Source organism: Ambystoma mexicanum, chromosome 5p, assembly GCF_040938575.1.
Source record: "Ambystoma mexicanum isolate Mex_15411 chromosome 5p, UKY_AmexF1_1, whole genome shotgun sequence".
Classification (NCBI taxonomy): Eukaryota; Metazoa; Chordata; class Amphibia; order Caudata; family Ambystomatidae; genus Ambystoma; species Ambystoma mexicanum.
This window is the reverse complement of record NC_090930.1, coordinates 828,497,203-828,516,517: the sequence shown is the minus strand read 5'-3', so window position 1 is coordinate 828,516,517 and position 19,315 is coordinate 828,497,203.

The following is a 19,315-nucleotide window of genomic DNA, read 5'->3' as shown; positions in this document are numbered from 1 at the left end:
GACAGATCCTCCCTGTAGGAACCGAGAGCTGGCTGGAGGCTCATTGCGAAGATCAGAAAGGCTGTTGGAGCCTTTCCAAACAGACGCTGTGCCAGACATTGCACAGGCTGGAGAGTCTGAGGCCTGAGGCGACTGCGAGTTGGACCACGCAGTTAGACTGAGAGACATCAGCTGAGAGGGACCAGAACCGGGAACATGTCGAAGACACAAAGAGAGATGCTGGCAGGCATGCAGGAGCCCACAGAGGGAAGAAGCAGTTTAGTGAAGTTGCCCGCGAAAGCCGGTAACGTCAGACGAGGTACTTGGGTTAACGTAACGGGTGGTGGAGTTAAAGAAGATCGATGGAGGCAGTTGGGGGAGAGTGAAGCACCCCTCCCCCCTCATACCAACTTGTGGCGAGAAGAAGCAGGAACACACATGCCTCGCAGGTAGTGAACCAGGCCTGGGTACGGCATGCAGCAAACCTGAGAGAAGGCTCTGGTACCCATATGAAATTGGGCAAGCCCTGCAAAAACAGGAGATCAGGGTCTGGGACCTGTACAGAGTTGAGGAAGTCCTGCCAAAGCAACGCACGGGTGTCTGGGACCCACAAGAGCCAAAAGAAGCATGCAAATAGGGGCTGAGGCCCGCAACAAGTTGTAGAAAATGGGAGATAACACAGAAGAGTCTGGAACCCACAAGAGAGAGAGAGGTGAGAGAAGTATTGTTAAGGGGTCGAGGACCCACTGCTAAAAAATGGACCATTATCTGCCATAAGAAGAGCTACAGTCAAATTTGGCAGGATAGTGAACCAGACTTGACAGCTTACTTGAGAACTGTGTTTGTGAAATAAGAAACGCAGCAGTCAAGTCTAACAGGAAAGTGACCCACACTTGAAGCCATTTTGATACTGGAGAAAAAGGGCAGGAAAGAAACTCCCCCTTTATACTTGAGAACTGTGTTGATGAAATAAGAAACGTTACAATCAAGCCTGACAGGCTAGTGAGGTAAACTTAAGAGTTCCTCTGTAAATTGGAAGGAAAGAATAGGGGAAGGAACCCCACCACCGTTTTTGATGCTTGGCAATAGTGTTTGGCAATAACGACAAACTCTGGAAGAGAAAGGAAGACGATTCCCCACTATGCTTGTTATGTATTGTACATGCTTGGAGGAGCATCCAACACTAAGAACGTTTTGTTGTGTTTTCCATCAAGAACTGAATATTTTCCATATTATGCAGAATGAGAGAAGCCTCTTTCTGAATCAACAAAACACACAGTTGTTTTCTTTAGTTAACTTAGAGCCTAAGGCATGGGGATAGGTTAGGACACAGGAGAGTGGACATTTTACTTTATTGGACATCCTGTTAAGCGGTATAGGAATACATGGGGGTAAAATGGTAGGAACACAAATAATATCACTTTTTCCCTAGTTTCCTGTACCACTGAATTCCAAGGTGGGAGGCGAAGTGGAGGAATCCTTTGCTGTACCTCCAAAAATCAGCAGTTGTACCATAGTGGATTTTCCACTTGTTGCAAATTTGTAAAAATCCCCATGAAGAACTAGGGTATATGTGAAATATGCCTTTCCAATATTTGGAAGTGTGATATGGCATATGAACACAGATCTCTGCAACATGATCTTAACCCACTGAACAGACTTGTACCCACTGACACTCAAGCTTATAAACATGCATGGACTTTGGTTATTGCATGTGATCAATGCATTCTCCAAAGAAAGATACAAATGCTACAGAAGTTGTGCTATAGTAAAAACATAAACTAAGCACTTCAGCGAACACACAATTCTTGGAATGTTATACATGATTAATTGGTCAGATCAGGAGCCTCAGCACCATACTATAGAATATCAAGACATGTATTACGTATATTTTGTGAACTAAGTGCATTGGCTTCTTCACATCAGGCAGTCATGTGGGGAGACCCTCAAGATGGGAGCCCAGGGCATGTGCCCCTTTTTCTCTCCCATAAGGACACCTCTGTTTGTTTTGTCTATTGCTTTGGGTTTTAAAGAAGTTAAATACCCAATGGCGTATTCTAACTGCATCATTATAGTAGAGAGTGTGATACCTCCACCTCTTTTGCTGATCTGGTTGAGTTGGATGAGTTGGTGGGGATGGATTTGTGAGCTATTATCTTTAGTAGTCTGACAACTAGGTTCCTGCTGTAAAGAGCATGTCGGTTCCGCCTTCCCTAAGTATTTTGTGAATCTCAGTTCTGTTTTTGGAGCTAGAGCGAGCATTGATCACACTGCAGTGTATTATGTCTCCTGCCTCTGGATCACGTGTCAGTGTTGTTGGATGCCCTTTGTTACTTAAATGATATGTGCCCGAGCCAGGGTCCGAGTTGTCAGATGGTGGATTGATTGTAAGGGTGGTCAGCGCTATAGTGTCTGTTGTTTTGTTATTAAACAGGTCCAGTAGGTTTTGAGTTGGGTAATATCGGGCCTTTCAATAATCTTCCAGGATGGTGAGATGGGTTGGTATAGGGTTATGTTCCAATGGCATGGATAAAAGAGTTTAAATAGGAAGGGAATTTGCCAGGAGGTCTGTAGATCACTAGCAAGGAGTGCTTGATTGTGGACCATTGGATCATTCATGTGGAGCATGGGGTGTGAGGGAAGTTTCATTCTCAGCTATACACGTGCTGTGAGGCAGTATTGGCCCCTCTTGTGGGCACTCTCTGAGTCTATTTTGAGGAGTAATATATAGAGGCGTCGTGACATTATCTGGCACTATAGAAGTGTCAGGTAGACTCTAAGAACGTGAAGTGTTTCAAGCCTGAGCCGGTGCGGGGAAGGATTTTGGAGCAGTATCTAGGTTTAGAGCATGTATGAAAAGGAATGTGAACTAAAATGGGGAGGGGTGGTGAGCTGATGATCGTGCTGAACAATGTGCTAATGCAAGAAGTAATGTCAGTCCAATGTTGGCCGAGCTTTGGAAAATGGGATGTCTTCCGCGTCCAGAGGCAGTTCTAAAACAAGGAGAAAGAAGGCATGGAAAATGGGGCTAGAAGTCTAGGCATGTGACTGAGTAAGAATCACCTATGTCTTTTGCTTAGTGTGGGTGCGGTGGGCGTGAGGGTGGAATCGGGTGAAAGGAGCGGCTATTGGCTGTAAATGGTATTGGGTGCACTCCCAGAGGTCTGCTCTTGTCTTCTGCCAGACTATGGATCTGTCGGGCATGTGAGAATGGAAGGTCACAGGGAAGAGTGGAAGTTAAAGATGGCCAGATGCAGATTGCTGCCTGAGGGGGTGGATTGGGAGATAGGGCAGGTGTCAGGATGCTGTTGATGAAGGGTGGAGTTGTGGTATAGATGGGTCTGGACAAATGTGTTTGTGGATCAGATGTCGCTTTAAACTTTCTTATGTGACTGACATGATCTAAGAGTGGCAAGCAAATGATCTATAACTCAGGATTTTGTGATTTGCAAATGCGCTGTTCGCAGTGCAAACTATATGCAACTTGATAAATATATCATCTGCTTCCTACCTGATAAGAGCATCTGGGGCAACTAACTGCATTTGTTTTATTTGACATGGATTTGCGCTTCATTGCTCATTAAATCAACCTGGAAAAATAATATTGATGATCAGGTGTATTGGCTCTTTGTTTGCTGTGTGAAGTGTCTGGTAAAGTGCTACATTAGCCTATTTCAAAGATCAGAAGAGTGTGGTGAATGCGCTGGCCCACTGGATGGGAGATTAAGGCCTCAATACGAGTTGGGTGATATTCCGGCAGTAAATCCGCAATTACTGTTACCGCCACCTGGTCCGTGGTATTACCACCAGATTACAAGTGGGGGTGGCGGTGTAAGTCCCCATTTATTTTTGACTCAATTGGGCATGTTCGCTGGAATTACTGTGGCAGTAATTCCGCCGCAGTAATTCTGCTGAAAATAGCCGCAAATTTGGCATATTTACCTCCATTTTATGGCTGGAGGTGAACACTGCCTTTCCACCAAACTTATAGTTGGGCTGTGTGGTAATGTGGTGGTAACGTTATTACCACCACATTTTGACTGCACAACCCAACTCGTAATGGGGCCAAAGACCCAGACTTTGCTGGAAGCTGGTCTGGTCTGTGAGTTGCTGTGGGAGTTGGAAAAGGTCTGTGCTTACAAGGAATGGCTGAGACAGATTCAAGGAGTTTACAGGAGAGAGGAAGCGAGAGGGAGGGAGAGGAAGATGGGTGGAAAGATGTGTGATGTCTTTCTTCCGCCTTCAACTGATGCATCCAGGATTAGGGAAGAGTGTGACGCTGCACTGCCTCAAACTCTGGCGCCTGTGTGTGAGTCCCAGACAGGCACCTCTGTTTGTACCCATGGAAAATTCCCCAAAATGATGCATTATCCGGACGCAAGAGGGCAGTTCTTCGCCGAGCCAGGCCAAAGCCTTCCAGGAGAGAGACTGAGTACAGCCTCTGGTGGGATTCAGGATCCCTGAGCTCTCAGACAACCTCTGACTGACAGTAAAAAAGGCAGAATTGCTCCTGCGTTTACTGGACACGTAGAGTCGGGCAAGTCCAAAAGCTCTTTAAAAGCTACCTATTTCCTGTTTAAAGCGTATGAAAGGGACACGTCCCTTCAGTCCATGCTATTTCCGACCTTCCAGGGAAGGGCTAGATAACTGTGTTTTATATGTTTTACCGCCCATCTTCTAAAATGGGTCTAGCTCCTTGTGGTGAAAAATGCATCAGTCCACTGTTACGTGTGTACTAGTGCCTGAGTTTCAGACACATTCGTGATCTGTCTTCATTGTCCTGCTGGGAAATCTTGACCAGAGCTTTCCACATTGTGAAGTGTAGATTAGTTCTGTCATCGCAATACATAGACAAAAAAAAGGATACGAAAGATGACAAATGAAGAAATGGTTCTGATGGTGAAGACAGGACACATACAATAAAACATAAGTAAATCTCGCTAGCACTCACCCCCAGAGTTGCTTTATGCTTGGTGTGTACTTTTAAATCACTTCATCATGCATTTTAAAGATGACATATTCATATTCAGATCTTCGCATTGCTACCCGGAACCAACGGAAATGAGTGGAGGCGTGATGTTAATTCAGGTTGGATTTGATGGGGATGATGGAAAATGGCGCCATGCCTATTCCTGCTTACACAGAGGTGCACCCTGCGCTCCAAAAATGCCTGCAACGTGTTTTTCAACCTCCATTGAATCAGCACTACCTCAAGTCAAGTTCATAATATGTGTACTGTGCTTACAACCACACTGTTTGACTTTTTACAGTGCTACACACAACACTCCTGGTCCTCCTGTTACCAACGCAATGATACTCCATTCATTTAACTCAGAATGATGAAAGTCTGATTGACCTCTGCCAGGATTCCAACCTTAGGCCTTCAGGATGAGAACATCACTGACTACCTAACCCTATGAACTATCTCGCAACAGTTTTTGCCTTTGTAAATAGGCACAGCTAGCTCAGGGACCTATGTCAAGCATGACACATATGGCAAGACCTTGCTTTTCAGCCAACTACAGTTTGTTTGACGGGACATGCAGTTTAATTTTCCAATTAAAATGATCGGTCTTCAAAGGCTTCATCCCCAAAATTGGGCAATGGGAACACTATGGGGCTCATGTTCAATAGAACCATAACGTGAATGCAAGGCGCATTTATTTATTTATTTGTATTTATAAAGAGCACAAAACAGCCCAGAGGCATCGTGGCGCTGTTGCAAGAAATCGACTGAGTTACAATTGCAGGTATGTGAGCTTAGTTGTACATGATGCGTTACATGGCGGGTGAAAGGGCTGCACAGGTTTACACACTGTGTATCATATCGTTACATAGCAGGTTACATACATCTGTTATGGGTTAGGTACATAGGTGCGTGGTCCGGGGAGCATAAAGGGCTCAGGCGTAAAAGCCTTGAGTAAGACATGAACGCCTTGCATTCATGACACAGCTCATTTTCCAGAATTTGGATGGTGGGGAGGATGGGCGGAACGCAACCTGTGTTTCCGCTGCCCCCTCCTCTCCACTATACAAATGCTCCAGAATGTGTGCTGCCATGTATTTTCATGCCAGTGCAAATGCTGAAGATCCCTATGGGGTCCGCCTGCTTTATGCTGTATGCGAGCATGGCAGAGTGTGTACAATTACAATGACATGCTTGCATGTCGGGCAGGGTTTCATTGTATTTGTGAACACTGCTTATCATGTATGCACGTTAAGCTGTGTTCACAATTGATACCCAATTAAACCCTCCCTGAGCATATCAGGGAGGGTTTAATTGTATTTGTGAGTGCTGCTTGCTGTGCGAGCATGGCAAACAGCGCTCAAAATGAAAAGTACACGCCAGCATGCCAGGCAGCGTTTTCTCACTTTACACGTGTGTACGCTGCTTTTTGTCCTTTACATTTGCACCCCGCAGTGCAAATGAACATTTGGTGGTGAGGAGCTGATACATTGCTGTGCAAACGTAGCGGCTCCCTGCCCCCAAATTACTAATTTTAAGAAAATGAGCTCCTATGTATATATTATGCAGGGCTATTTTTTCAGCACTGGGATTTCCAAGCTTTGCCTTTCGATCCCTCCTGCTGCTATTTAAAGAGACATATGTTCCACAGATGTTTATCCTGTGAAGATTTGATATGTTTTGCAAACATTATGCAAAGTAGACATTATGTCACCTAAGTGTGAGCTAGCAATAACCCTCTTTCCTTTCCCCAACGTCTTCCCTCCTTCCCCTTCCCACCGAATCAGTAAAGCGGAATGAATTCATCTCAGTCCTTCACATGAGCGATCTTTAGCTGTATATCTGGCTCCTAAAGCGGGTCGTTAAGAAAATGGCGCGCGGGGGTTGGAACGGCAAAACAACATCGTCGCCTCAATATCTGACCCTATCACAAGCTGCAGAATTAACAAATTGAATGTCGTCAGCAAACAGAGTTGCAGACGATGTGAAGTTCATGACTAGCAGCAAAGGGCTTGTGTTCAAAGCCCAGTTTAAACAGCTTTGCAGATTAAATTCCTGACTCGGGCTCCTGCCAGGCGCTGTTAGAAAATACTAACATCTAACTACTTTTTTAACATGTGCCAATTATTCGCCTCCTATCTGCAGGTGCTGGCAAGTATCAGCACTTTGGCCTCACTGTCTGTAGTCTTATCCGCCTGGCACCTGATCTCCTGCTCTCACATTACCAGCAGTAAGTAGGCTCTGGTTTTGACTGTGAAAAGGTGGGAGCATAACTTTTGTCCTTTTTTATCAGCCTGCCTGCCTCACTCATTCATTCTCAGACTTTTTATATGCTAAATCCTCTCTTCCGTGTTTACTCTTATGGTCTTGCTGTGTATTAGGCTCACTTTCTAAAAACAAACATTTATATCTTGCTGCTTGACCTCTCCCTTTCTTCTGCACTCCTGGCACTCAATTTTTAGTGTGGGCTTCAGGCGGCGCTTAAGCGCCACCTTTAAGCCTCAGGCGGCGCTTAAGCCCCACCTTTAAGCCGAAACGAATGCATTGAAGTATAGGTAGGAGGGAGATGGCATATGAGGAGGGACATACAGTTTGTACGTGTTAGTTGGTTATTTACTCTCTTCCCTTGACTGCCCATGACCATGCTAATCCCTACGGCCATCCCCACCCACTACCTGTGCTTTCCCTCCCAAAACACACCCTCCTGGGATCTCTTCCAACTTGTTCTATCAAGGTTAGCCTGACAGTGTTCCTTGTAAGAAGTCTGCTGAGAGTTAATGGCTTAAATGCAGCTGTAAAGGGCTACCGGTGCAATAAAAATGTTTTATCCAAGCGTGCCTTCAGCAACTCGATATTAATATCTTCCATACACGTTTAAAAACAAGCAACAACAAATCCAACAGTTTTGGCTTGAGGTATTAGACATGCATGTGCCAAGCACTGCCATCTTATGACTAGGTAATCACTCCATTGTTCAGCTGTTGCAACCTTATGGGCCTGGTAATAGAATATCAGTGCTTAGCAAAAGCCTCTCCCATACCTACACAAAAGCCCAAACTACTGGTTTTGCCAATGCTTGTTCCGGTCTTATTTTTGTGTCTGCAGAGTGCTGAAAGAAGTGTAAAAACCTGGCGTAAAGGTTTTAAGCCTCGTTCAATACAACTTTAAGCACTCCAGGAGATTTTCAATGGTGCTCACTAATGTTTAGTATGGGGAGGTGGAGCATGGAGCTGAAGTTACACGTCCGCCTCCAAATGTGCTTGGTTTGCCACAAGCATGTATTTCAACAACCAATGGATTCCCCCTGGAATCCACTTGAATTTACCACCCATGAAATCAGGCAGGATCCATTGAAGTTCAATATAAATATCTCCTGCAATTGTTCATTGCGTGATTCATTTACACTTTTCCACGAATGTAGTGGCATAGTCAAGCATAACAGTGATTTAGCCTATGTTTTTTATTTTTGCATTTTTAAAGGCTCACACAGCCCGCGGGCATCGAGGCGCTGTTATTGTTTGTTTTTTCAGTTGCGTAATTGTTTTTTTTTGTCTTAGTTGCGCATTTATAACACGCTTAAACACCCAGAGGTTTCTAAGCGCGGACGCGGGGATCGAACCTGTGTTGCTTCGTGTCGTCTTGTTTCCAAGGCACGTACGTTGCCGTTAAGCTATCCTGTTGAACTCTTTACTTTTCCACTACGTGGTGGAGAAATTAAACATTTCATGGAGGGGATCTTTTTGCACAAACATGCAAACAGGGCCCGTCCCCTCTGTGCAATTACCACTTTCAGAAACTTGACCTCCACCGTTTTTGTAGGTGGAGTTGAGGCGTGGAATGCAATTACCATTTCCACCTTGCATTTCCACATCTGCGAAAACCACATGGTTTTACGCCAGCATCATATTGTCATACTGCCAAAAAAACATTCGACTCCTGTGGAATCCAGCATTTTTTAACACCTTTTATAGAGAGGTGGATTCCATAGGAACAGGAATCCATTGTTTATGCTTAACTATAACTTGCATGACATTTATACGTTTTGCACTATCAAGTACAAAAACATATGTTAACCAATTTTTTGGCTGGATTTACACTATATTTTTTCCACTTCATGGTACAAATCCAAAATTTCACAATGGGGAGAAAAGTGCATGATAGAAGAACTGTATACATGTACAGCTGGTATGAAGTGTAAACTCAGGTTTAGTGGTCGGTCAGGAGACTGTGCAGGCATGCTGAGCGGTTGTACAGGTGAAGCTTGTAGCACAATAGGTTAGAGAGCGCAATGGTGCATCAATCAATCATGAGTGTGGGTGTGGCTGCAGGTCTGATGTGCTTGTTTTGCGGGGGCTGTCTGAATGGATTTTCGGTTGCTGACATTGTGTGTCCGTGTGAGGGTCCTGTTGTATATTGTCATTTAGGTTGCTACAATGTTGGTGTGAATAACAGTTTGCACAGTGCTAAGAGGACCTCTGACTGTGCAGTTAGGGAGGACGCGTGTGTGTGTGTGAGTGAATTTTTGATTACAATGCCATGTGGTATGGAGTTAGTTCTGTTTTGAGTTTGTGGTCATCCGTGTGTTTTTGAAAGGTGTCTCCATGTTAGTTATGTTGGTGATTTTTTTTGTTTTTTAGAACGTTGACATGTCCCGCAACTTTGGATAGTTAGGGACTCTTATAACCACTGGCTCTAGTGCTTGCTGTTGACCATATGAGTTGGATTGGCAGGCTATCTCATGTACACAATCCACTGCATTGGACAAAGTGGGGGTAAATGGGCTTATATCATGGTCTTTCTGAGGCCTTGTAATCCCGAAGGTGTTTCTAATTTGCTCCTCATACATATCTCCAGTAATTACCTTGTTTATATCGAAGGCACAATAACATCCATCAGCAAATGCGGGTTGATCTGGAGTGTTTGTGCAGTTTCCATTGTGCCATTTTCTTGTATTGCTGTTTTTCAGTTGCGCGTCATAGGCATAGCACTACATTGCATGATGGGCAATGCTCAGAGGAAAGTGTGTCTTCATACGGGATCACGGTACATCACACATCTGCTCCCTCAACATCTGCAACGATTACCCTCATTCTTTCCATGGCGACGGGTTTCATTTAAATAACCACGCAACTCCAATTATTTAGCACAACATTTTGAATGTTTTGTCTGTTTTGCTGCAGTAAAGCCTTGTGTGTATTAAGCATAGTGTAGGTTGCTTGGGATACTATTTATTCCATGTTCGGTGCCTTGTGCTATAGAAAATACGGCAGATACCTCTTCTTTAAGACTTGCTCCTTTTGTCCTTTTTAGTGGTAGGGGCTTTGGTCATTGGGGTGAGATTGCGGTACACACGTTGGATGCTGTGGGTGACTTGTGCATGCATTCCATGTCTCATGCTGTTGTGTCCAGCGTTTTGGTACACCTTTTCCCACCAGGAAACACATGTTATAGCTGCACGTGATATATTTCAGAAATGAGGGGCTTTGCAGAGGAATTTTTTCACCACATGGCTCCTGACAGCCACACCCTGATACCTTTCAGTGATCATAGTTACCGGAAATGCCTGGGGTGCTGGATGCAGGTCAGCCTGCACCTCTAGATCTGGGGCCTGAGGCAAAGTGATATTGTGCATTACACAAAGGATGACAATACGCTTGCACAACACAAGGGTGGTTTATGCCAACACACCAACTGTCTGCTTGAGGCACCAGACATGTGGCGCCAAAATGCTAAAGTATGCTCAGTGATTCCTCTAATGAACAGGTGCACAAAATCATATTGTCATCTAGCACCTTGATGCCTCTTTTGTGCCACGTGGAATTACAATAATAGATCATAGACCAAATAACCGGACCAACTCAAAGAATATGGCGAATTACTACATTATTATCAGTTCAATAAAGCAGGGTTAACGGGCAGACATCGTGCTGATGCTTGCACACTCACACAGTAACTTGATTACATGGAGGTCTTATACCCCAATATACGTCATCTATGATGCCAGCCTACATGGCAAAATACAAAACCTATCGAAGGGAGGGATTGGTTAAGGGAACCTATCTACTTATGGAACATATAAGGATAAGTGCATCATTGGCTACCTCTTGTCTGTAGGACACGGCTTGAACTACCTATAATGCATACAGTACTGATCACAATGGACAAAACAACAGGGGATTGGCTCTTGCAACCTTGTATGTTGGGTTGTCTCCCCAACCTCACTGATTGGTTTGCATACTATCCCAACCTTCGACTTTCGGCTCCTTAGTAGCAAGTATATGAAACAAAACTTAGGGGCTTGAATCCCACCAGACTACTCCCTATTTTTCCAATTAGACCATCAACTGTCATCAGTAGGCCATCCGGCAAAGTCTTCCGTCTCTAGTGGATCTTGTTGCTGCTCACTGTTCTGGAACATTCAAGGGAGTATGAGCACACCACTATCGTAGCTTAAAGCTCTAATGAATAGTCTTTGTTTTCGACTTCTGGGTCACGTGTGAGTGCACCACGAATGTATTCATTTCAGCCTTCCAATTACTGCTATTTCATTCAATTATGGAATGTGCTCTTGCTTCTTTTGGCCTCTTGAGACTTGCTCACTCTGTCTCATATGAACTTTATAGTTTTTTTATTGACCAGCAGTTTGGCTCTCACAGATGTTTTCGTCTTCCTTCATCTAGGAAGAATGTCTTACATTCAGAGCGTATGCATGTACTCCTTTTGTGCTCTGTGCTTATGCTTTAAAAACAGAATCTTCGCTCTGGGCCAACCTTTTCTCATCATTGGTTCTGCTTCAGGGGACATTCTTTTCATGCCTTCTGGTTCTTACAACTCCAGCATGTTTCTGGGGTAGCTTGGCTACTTTCAACGTGCACCATCGTCCATTTTCCTAATATGGCCGTCCTTGCCACGTTATATATATTCCCCTACAGCAAGCTTCTACACGTTTTCTTTCTACCTTGCCTTACTGCATATTTACAGTTATTCGTCAGCAATTTGCTTATTTCCTTTTAGATTCATGATCACTTTAACTTGAGGTTCATGTTACCTTAGTGCTTCAGTTACTTCATTAATCAGCATTTTCATATTGTTTCCGCATAGACTCATATATCTTCTTTATGACCTCACTTTGTCCTTGTCAGATTTAATTTAACATCCTTTCATGATATTCACAGATGCATTCTGACATCCTGGCAGGCAACATCCGTTCATGTAACATTCTTCCATGCGACATCCTTCCACACCTTCAGTGCAATGGTAAATTCTGTATGGCTGTCTAAGTGCATAACGCCCCTCATACACTGAATGCGGTGTGTCGCATCTATAGCTCTTCTATGACTGTAACAATATGACGGTAGTGAGGGTGCAGGGACTGGCAGGGTAGCGCCTACCTGCTCCTCTACAATGCTGATCTGGTTTGCAGAGTTAAAGAAGAGTTTCAGAAGGTATGGGTGTAGAGAGTACGCACTGTCACACGGCGGGAATGATAGGAAGTAAATTAGTGTAACCTGCTGTTAAGCACAGTGACACATTGGTAATACCTAACATGCACATGACTGACCTCCCATCTATTAGTAATACTATATTCCCTCACACAACGCTGCAGCAATCTCAAACAGGTAGATGACAGCAGCATGCTTAAATCATTCAACCTCCCTGCAGGAATAGCCAACTAACTCATAGCACTAACCTAAGCCATAACACATCTACAGGTAGGGCAACGGGAGGGCCCCCTGCCAGGCCTGCTCACCTTATTGACCATGCAGACCACACTTGTACTCCAACCAATTGGATATGTGGGAGAGCCCATAGTTACCAACCACTTCAGCCAGTTAACACTAAACGAGAATCACATGGGCATCATTACACGGACGGCGGTAACCATGGCGCTGTTAGCGCCATGGTTGCCGCCGGTATTTTACCGACTCCGCCATGGTGAATGGCGGAATTACCGCCCTATTCTAAGGTGTGTGGGGGCGGTAATTCCCCATTCACCATGGCACTTCCCCATTCCCATTTTTGCCCCATAGGGCTCAATGGGAATGGGGAAGGTGGTAATTACGATACCGCAATCTGCGGTACCGTAATTACCTCCAAGGTCCCAATGCGGGTCCCGTCAACGGCTGGTAAAACCAGCCGTTAAGGTAGGGTCCCTCAAAGGGACCTCGTAGTAAGGCGGTAAGGGTTTACCGGCACTGGTACCCTTACCGGTACCAGTAAACCCTTACCTCCATCCGTGTAATGAGGCCCATAGACAGTTAAATCGCAGGTCAAGAATCGCAGACAGGCAGGGGTCTATAGGTATCTTTAGGGAACCAGCTCCCATTTCATATCTCCACTAACATATTCAAATTCCATTGCTACATTTAGTCTAGAAACACCCAGCCATCTACCTCTCAGGCTACTCACAGTTTTGTAAACATCACACCCACTAAAAGAAATTTAGGAGGCCTACACGCACCCAATGCAAACCCCCTGACAGGTTGGTCCATGACCCACACCTGCAATCACACAAGACTGCCATCCGTGTCAAAAGATTGTGTGAATGGCAGGTGTGTATTCGCCTAGCAATTAAATCTCACTTAGTCTCTGTTTCATAAAAGTCCTTTCAATTGCTTAACAGATTTTCAACTTGGTGCGGTCACTCTTTGGTGCAGTCTGAAGCCCAAAGCACACGTGGGAAGTGAGCAACAGCAAATCACTTTCTGCCAAACGGTGGCTTCTTGGCATCAAATGCACCATATGGATATTGTTATGCATGCATCTGTTGATGCACTGCAGCACCGGGTGGACTGGGAAATGACATATTTGATAGCAAAGATCCACTTGAAAACAATTTCCCCGTGTGGCCGAGTGGATGTGAGTGGTCTGTGAATGGGTTAACTTTCCCACCCAATTGCAAATTAAATACTTTATGACATCTGGCAGAAAACAATACTGTTGCATTACCTCTTCTTCACAAATTCCCAAAAAGTGGGTTCTCTGATCAAAGATTCTCTCTACCCACCTCCTGCTGTGCCTGAACCGAATACCCAGGGCAACTATAGCAAAAGCAGACATTTTGCAACAGTGATGATGAAACTGATTGTTCCTTGGAGCTTGGCCCGTCGCTGATGACTTGATGGAATTATAAAGCATCCACTTGCAGAACAGGAATTCAGTCTGGACTTTTATGCAATCTGATGCTCAAAGCACACAGGGTTAGAGTGCAACAGAATGCAGCTGCCGTGTCACGTGTTGCTGATTCAGAACCATCTGCAGCACATGGAAATATTTCTGAAGTCACCTGATGAGGCATTATAGCACCCGTTGAACTAAGAAATGCCAACTTGAATGGCAGTGGCATGCTTGAATGAACCAGTCAGTGGTCAGGGATTGCAGTGCTGCAAGCACTTTGCCATGTGGCATCAGAGGGTGCAAGAGGGCTGTTCCCACACTATAATCATGAGGACATGTGGTGAAAAGCAAAACCTCCTCATCTCCTCATCAGACAATCAAACAATGTATGTTTTCGGTGAAAGACTCCCTTTCCTGCTGCGTGGGAACAGCATGAGCAGGGTAACTTCCAGCAGAAGCAGCCATTTTGCAGCAGTGTGCATTATTTTATTACTATTATTTTTACATTTTTGACAACGACCAAACCCGATGATATCACAGCGTTAGTACAGCATAAAGGTGAGAAACAAATTCAAGAGCCGGTCAAGACAGGATGGCACAGAAGAGCAGTTGTTACACGTATTTGTCAAACAGCCAGTTTTTGGTATGTTTTTTAAAAGCAGGGAACCATTGCTCACTACGGATGTGATCAGGTACAGCATTCCAGAGCGTTGGGCCCATTACACAGAAGCTAACTCCGCCAGCGCTTTTTCTTTTAAAACGTGGGGTGAACAGGGAGATGCTCAAGTTTGATCAGAGTTTGCGAGCAGGTGTGATTTGGGTGATGGAGTTATTGAGGTACTGGGGTGCATGGAAAGTGTTTTAAATTCTGCACGTGCTTTGACGGGGAGCCAGTGGGCGTCACGTCTGGCCGCCGACATGTGGTCGGTGCATTTGAAGCCGAGGGCAGAGTGAAGTGCTTGGTTTTGGAGTAGTTGCAATTTTGACATGTTGGCGTTGGAGGTGCCCATGAGAAGGACATTGCAAGATTTGAGTTTAGGGAGGATAAGAGCTCGAGCAAGTGTGATGCAGTTGCCTGGAGAGAGGAACTGCCTGCTCAAGGAGGTGAGTCTAGTGGTGTAGCCTGTGGAGGAAGAAAGAGCATTAATCTGTCTGGTCATAGTAAGGTCAGCTTTGAGGTAGACCACCAAGGATTTTATTTGCTTGGATACTGGTATGGTGGAGTCATCTATGGCAAATGATTTATAGGTAGAATCAAGGGGTCTGAGTGCTCCTTTCAATGATTCCTATATCGCTGTTGATCTATACATTCATGGAATTCAAAAGCATCCAATTGCAGAACTGTTATTCAATGTGGATTGGTGGCCAGGAGGCACTGTTTGATTTTGATTTTGACAAATTTCTTAAGCGCACCAGACAGACTAAACTGTATTTGGGCGCAGATGACAACTGGTGGACAGCACATGAAAAAAAGCAGATATTTGACTATACTCAAGAATTACATTTATCTAAATAGAAAGGTTTTCAACCTTTTCCTAAACAAGTCCAATGTCTCACAAGTTCTGATCTCCCGAGGGAGTTGGTTCCAGACTTTTGGCCCGAACACTCCAAATCTTCTATCTCCCCTGGACACACATTTAGACTGTGGAACACAAGTCAAAAATATATCTCCAGAACGGAGCTCTCTACTTGGACAATACTGCGTGATCCTCTCAGCAAGACAGTCAGGGGCAAGCCCCCTCAAGCTTGTTAAACTGTCGGGTGCCCTGAACACACATGATAGGGTGGACAGCATAGAGCTCCTGAGCCACCTGCTACCTATTGGGTACCTTCTTTGGCATATTAATGCATTGCTTCATACACCTAATGAGGCATTGAAGCACCTAGAGGACTGGGAAATGCCAACTGCATTGTCATATGTGTGCTGGAATCACCCAGTGGCCAGAAGATGCAGTCTGGCAAGCACTTTGACATGTGGCAACAGTGCATGTGAGAACAAAGACTGAGGGCGAGTTTAACTTATCATCCAACTTCCATTCTATATTCAGATGGACAGCGGTGGAAATCAATACTTCAATAGCACCTCCACATCAGACATTCCAAAAACATTTGTGTCTCGGGAAAGATTCTCTTCCTCCTCCTCCTCCTTTGAATGGCCAGCATGTTAATGTTTACTTATAATGTTCTCTGCCACCCGAAAGCACCCTGGCACTTACGGGGAAACATTTGGATCGAACTATAGGAGAAGAGGATGATTACCTGGGAAAGAGCAAAGTCTTAAGTAGTTTCCGAAATATACTGTGATCTTCCATCAACCTAAGTGCCACAGGAAGGGTGTTCCAGGGAAAAAGGGCAGAAAATGAAAAGGCTTTGCCACAGACCGACGTCTTATTAAACCTGGGTACAACCAGGCAACCAAGATTTGCAGAGCAGAGATTTCCTGTAGGAAGGTAATGAAAGAATTTATCTTGTGCAGGGCTCGATGGGTCAAGCAAAGAGCTTTGAACGTAATCTGTTGTTGACAGGAAGCCAATAGAGCTAGGTCAAAATAGGGGTGGTGTGCACCTATTTTGGCAAACCAGCAACTAAGCAGAAGAGAATTGCCATAGCATTTCGGCGCTGGACAACCCATGTGGGCGGGACAAAGATTGATATGCAAATGGATATTTCCCTTCTGTGAAAGGTACAGTGAGCTAAAGTGTGGCTGCATACTCTCAAGTGGGTACCTTCCCAAAGAACAGGTCATTTAGTCGTGTTCGTTCTTGCAGAGGGGTGTTTATGACTATTTTTTGATTGTTTAAGGGACTTAGGATTAGTCACTCTAGGTTTCCTAGGGTCTTCCAGACGTGGACCCATTGCTCACTGTGCTCAGAGAGGCACAGCTCCACCTCACTGACGAGGCCCAACAAGGCAGAAATACGTGTTTGGGGTTGCTGTTGGTACTCTTGTTCAGAAGAGAATTGCCATAGCATTTTGGTGCTGGACTGCCGACGTGGGCTGGACAAAGACTGATATGCAAATGGATATTTCTGTTCTGTGAAAGGCACAGTGAGCTAAAGTGTGGCAGCAGACTCTCGAGTGGGTACCTTTGCAAAGAACAGGTCATTTAGCTGTGTTCGTTCTAACAGAAGTGAGCCTATGACTATTTTGTGACAGCAACTAAGCGTGCTGCAGAATTTTGAATAATTTGCAGCCTCTTGATAAAATATTTGGGCTGAGCCAGAAGGGAGGTATTACAGTAGTCAAGGATTTCTGAGATCGCCAAGGCGAGAACAAGTCCTCACAGAGGATGTGGTAAAAAGAGTAGCACCTTTTTGAGGGTTTTCAGTCTAAAGAAACCTGCCTTACACGGGGCACTGACCTGCAACTCAGGTGTCAAAGATGCTGCAATTTTGACTCCAAGATTTTTAACTGAGTCAACTGGTGTAGGGAAAGTCCCTAGGTTAGGCGACCAGATGTTGGGGTCCAAAGAGGGTGTGCAGTAGGTGGGCTGATGACGAGGACCTCCGTCTTGTTGCTGTTAAATATAAGCCAATTGGCATTCATACAATCGCCTACGGCCGCGATGCATGCTTTAAGACGCACTGCTTACTCCTGAGGCTTTTGATCTACTCTCAGAATAAGATGAGTATCATCAGCGTAGAAGTAGAAATGGCATCCACAAGAATGCATTAGGCTGGCCAGGGGGCGTACGCAGATGTTAAAGAGCAGGGGAGATATTGCAGACCCCTGAGGTAGTCCACAGGTAAGAGAAGATGTCTTGGACCTGAAAGGTGGTAATTAAAGAGTCTGGAAACGGTCTTACAAAAAGGATACAAACCAATCAAGAACCTGAAATGCCCACCTCTTGCAGTCGTCAACACAGGATAGAGTGATCAATAGTTACAAATGTGGCCGATAGATCTAATAAAATGGAGAGACCAACTCCACCCTGGTCACTAACAAAAATGACACTGTCAATAAAAAAGACAATTATTGAGTACCCATCAGGGAATGGCATCCAGATGGAATCCAGATTGAAAAGGATCAAGAATGGAAGCATACTTAAGGAAGTTCATCAGTTGAGAATTGACTATGGCTTCAAGGACCTTCATTAAGAACCTGAGGAGAAATATAGGGAGGCAATAAGGCTTCTTGAGGAGGGGGTAACTAAATCATGCTTAAGAGCAATAGGGACAACACCTTGAGTCAGTGAATAATTAATGGCAGTGATAAAAGTTGGAGCTAAATCAGTACTAATTACCTTAAGCACATGCGAAGAGATGGGTCCCAGTGGCGAGCAGGATTTAAGCAGTGAAATTAATTCAAGGAGATAATCATCCATAACCTCGACAAACATAAGAGAATGACTTATGCTGCGGTCATAATAGGGGAATAAGAATTGGACTAAGAGATGCTTCTTTACGGCCAGAGGCAAGGATATTCGTCCTGATATTCAAAATGTTCTGAATGAAACATTCAGACAAGTAGTCGCAAAGTGACTGTGAAGAGCAAATTGGACTAGAAATGTTGTCCGGAGATGACAATTCTTTTACCACTGAGAACAGTTCTTTAGGTTTGTTCATAGCCATATAAATGTGGTTGGCAAAAAAGGAAGCTTTTGCCTCTTTGATTGCTAGATGATATTTGAGATGGCAGGTTTTTAAGGTGCCTTTGTCTGCCAGATGATAAGCAGAGCATCAAGTGTGCTCGGATTGTTTATATACAAGCTTAAGTGCCCTAAGCACGGGAGCATGCCAAGGAGCGGAACTCTTAATTCGTGACTTTGATGGTGCAACCATATCTGTAACTTTGGAAAAAGCATCCTTAAGCACTGTTAAAGGATCAGAAATGGTGTTAGTGGAGGAAGAAAGATTGGAGCACTCACAAATACACAAGGTAGGGTAGACAAGTCAACTTGTCTCCAACCTCGACGGCATATGCCACTGTAGCCTCATAGGGTCATTTACTGCCAACGTATACCACTTATTGCTGCACATGTCAGGTCTAGGAATCATATGCCAGTAAAGTCCCACATTTGCAGGTGCTGCCATAATACAGTGTGGCTAATGTAACCCCTGAGGATACTGCCATCTCATGTCTGTTATAGCCTTACTGCCTAGGTATGGACAAAATATTAAATTACAGTTGCTTTTTTCATATGCCAAATGTATCCTCAAATGTCAAGTAGTGCCTCCCAAAGTGAGTTAAGGCCCCAATACACGCGGTATGGGATAAAGTCAGATTGACACAAAACCCCAAATACTGTAATAA